The following is a 3957-nucleotide window of genomic DNA, read 5'->3' as shown; positions in this document are numbered from 1 at the left end:
ACAAAGTAACATCACCTACACGTATACAATTATACATCCATGTGAATTGTACAATCCATCTATATATTTTGAACAAAGATTTCATCGCTTAGTGGAATATTTATAGTTTTATCTGCTTCTTGCTATATATTTTTTTCTCAGTCGCAATTCAACGATGATTCAAGTCACAATTATTTTATTATGGTAACATGTATATATGTAATAATACTTTTATATGAACAACGCAGTTAGAACGGTTCTATGCATAATATTTTATCCATGTATCAACGCTGTTTAATAAAATTACATCAAATATTCACTTATTCATTTATTCAATTATTGAATAATTAAATTATTCAATTCATAAGTTGGTTTTCCAAAACTCGAATCTATATAACACTTCAATGCCTATAGTACTCCCATACATAGAAACGGCGCCATTATTTCCTACCCGGAAAAGGTTAATATGCATTTTATTGTGTCATTCAGAGTTAGAGATTTTTAGTTACATATATGGGATCGATTTTTTTCAATAGGTATCGATTATTAGGTAGAGTACTTTGAAAATGAATATGAAAGTAATGTGCAAAATTGAAGAATATCGAACAAGAATGGATATTTTATTCTAATGTTTATAAGCCTTAGATGTATTTAAACTTGGGTATATGTAGAAAAATTAGAATATTCGTTGTTTAAAAAAGTTTTGTACAATTTTGAGTTTCTGAATGGTAAATATAAGAATTAAATTTGTAAATGTAACTTTCGTTTTTAATGCATAACTGGAATTGTAACTCAATTGGTTATAACCAAGTTTCTCGTTGTAGCGAAATTCGGTACAACCATTTGAACGAATGAAGATAGGAATATATTCAATTGCTCCAAATGTGCAGTTTTCTTATGTAAGCTCAGTGAAATAATTAAAATTACGATAAAACCATTGTTACGCAAGAATATATCATTTTGAATATTTCTCACTTTAATCAGTGTTGGCGTGTGGGCTGGCACAGCTGGACAAGTTGTAGAAAAAAGTACCCTTTCGACGAAAATAGTAATGAAGTTGGCTTACTTAAGAAAGACATTAGTAACTCCAGAAGCCAGCCAACTCCGTTGCTATTGCCATCGAAAGGGTACTTTTTTCTACCATTTGCCCTGCTACGCCAGCCCACGAGCCAACACTGATTTAGGTTAGAAATATTCAAAATGATATTTCTTGCGTGAGAATGATTTTACCATAAATTTAATTATCAAACTGAATTCACATCACGAAACTGCACATTTGAATCTAGTAAATTTCTTCCGATCTTCATTCGCCCTCAAGATAAATTATTTGTAAATAAATTCTCGTAAAATTAAGTTATTGAATATTTAGGAATTTTGAAAAGTGTATTGCATTTAAGAATGTGGAAAGAATATCTGTAAATTTTTTGTGTGACTTTTCCAAACGTCGTGCATTAAATATATTGTAATGATACAATACAAAATACAATACAGAAAGCTAAACCACAAAAATTTGGAATTATATATAACTATTACATTTAAAATTTTGCACATCGCCTCCATAATGTTTTGGGTTCAGCAATAAATCAAAGTAGATATATAGGGAGGTTTTAAATAAAAAATTCCTGTTATTGACATTTACCGACTTCTTGAAGCTTTGACGGTTTCGTTCCATGCTAAAAGAGGATTTACGTTAGTACTGTATTTCAAATGGTTATAAGTGTGCAGACAGATATGTTAATTGTTGTTTTTAAACACATCTCCTTACTAAATAATTATATAGGAATTATTTTTAAAAATTTGTTGATATTAAAAAACAATTGAAATAATACTATGAATCTTTTATATCATTAGAAATTTGGTCTATACATGAACCTGATTTTAGGATGGAATAGTTCAACCGTCGAATGCTTCGAGGTTTCGGTAAATATAGATGATAGGAATGTATTATTTAAAATCCCTCTATTTTAGGAAAATTGTTCAAACTTGCGCGTCCATTATTAGATTTAATAGAGTCGAGATAGTTTTGTTAAGTTTATTTTTTTAAGGTATTATTTTCCTATTCTAAATTCCCTAGAACATAGATTTATGTCTGTTGGATGATTATAGTTTTCAGGTAAAGTTAGATTGAAATTTGAAAAGGATTAGTGTAATCTATTATTTTATATACAAGTGTTAATTTACAAAAAGAGTGTGGCCAGCCAACCTGGGGAAGAGACAGTGATATTAGAATAAAAGTTCACATAGAAACGAAATATTGCTCGAACAGTGGAAAGTTTGCATTTTTCAACTAATTTCAATTCTTCTTCTAATTTTAGAGATTCACCTTCTTGTCTTATTTTCTTTATTATGTTTCAAACCTTTTAAAAACATTTTTCTTTTATTATTTTATATTCAGAAAGGCTTTTTAATAATTAAAACAATCTGCTTATATTTTTTTTGGTGAATTTTAAAATTATGTTGCTATTTGAAAACCTAATATTTTCATAAGTTTCTTATGGAATAATAAATTAGGAAGGCCACTAAACGGATATTTCAGTTTATTCGTGACGAGTTCAAACATAAAGTATTTTTTTTTAAGTGATTTAGAACAAAAATAATTATTCGTTGAGTTATTCTTTCGTTGTAGCAGATTTTCATTTCGGGGTTATTAAAGTTTCGAATCATCAAGCTTTTATTTCGTATTCAACTTTCTCAAGAGTTTCTTTATGACATACCTACTATAAAAAAAGATGAATGTACTTGGTCCAATTTTTAACTTTTCAACTACCATTGGTCATTTTAGTTAAAACGATTTTTAAAGTCAGTCATTTCTTTGATTTGAATTGCAAATTTTAGTGGCGCAATTAACTCTGCGAAGAACACTTAATTATGTAAAAATTTGCACCGAATTTTCATGTTGACGTAAGTTCTATTAAGATATTTTTTAGAATTTAAGTAATTTCAGAGATTTATCTGGAAATACCCCCAACATTTTGTATATGGTAGTTAAAAATATTGTATACTTTTTATTATTATTAACTTTATAATCGAATCGAAGCCAGTGACGAAGACAAAATTCAAAAGAATATTTTGTTTGTTCTATTGTTTTTGGGTGGATTTCACTTCAAACAATTCAACATTTGTTTTAGTGAATTTCGTTATATATGAAGCGAATTTGATTTGATTTTAATGTCGTTAAAGCCGTAGTTCAGCGAAATTCGCTTTTAATTCACTTTGATTCATTTACGTTTACTTAAATACACTTCAAAACTGTTTGAGTTCCTTGAATTCAGTAAAATTTAGTTTAAATTAAGTTAAAATCATTGTAAATATTGTAAAATTTAATTACATTTGTCTGAAATTCCCCTCCAGTTCAATACAATTAATTAAAATAGAATGCGCTTGAATCGCTTTGGATGTACTCGAATTCGGTCTACACCCAGAACTCGCTTTGGATATAGTGGAATTCACATTATCTGTTCATTTATAATCAATCTTCGGTAATTCATTCCTGACCCGGCAAGAAATTTCATTATCGTTAAAGCGACGTAAATGACTTTCTCAAAACCTCTTATTCATGCACAATTTATGTAAATTTCTTGAGACTTTATGTCAGCTGAAAGGGAGTGACTGGCTCGCGAGCGTTCGTAAAATTTAAATTGTAAACTAGAGAAATTCCGAAAATTCTCAAATTCTATGTAATTTTTGTCCTCCAAATGAACTACATAGATATATTTTCTTCTAAATAAAAGGGACTAATTATTTATCATACAAACTAGTTACTTCTACTTCGTTCGAGTCTTTATTCAATGTTTCAGAAATTCAGAATCAGTTCCAGAATCTTTTGCTATCAAGAGCCTTTGGTCCATAATCTTTAAGTTCTAAAAAAGAGAAATTTTACTGTTTCTACCCATTTCCAACAAGATAATAATTTTAAAGCTTGAAGTTTCAATGCTTGGATAAGTCTTAATATATTTGGTGAACATTTCGTCAAATAGG

This window comes from Belonocnema kinseyi, chromosome 5 (assembly GCF_010883055.1).
Source record: "Belonocnema kinseyi isolate 2016_QV_RU_SX_M_011 chromosome 5, B_treatae_v1, whole genome shotgun sequence".
Taxonomy (NCBI): domain Eukaryota; kingdom Metazoa; phylum Arthropoda; class Insecta; order Hymenoptera; family Cynipidae; genus Belonocnema; species Belonocnema kinseyi.
This window is presented reverse-complemented; position numbering follows the sequence as displayed.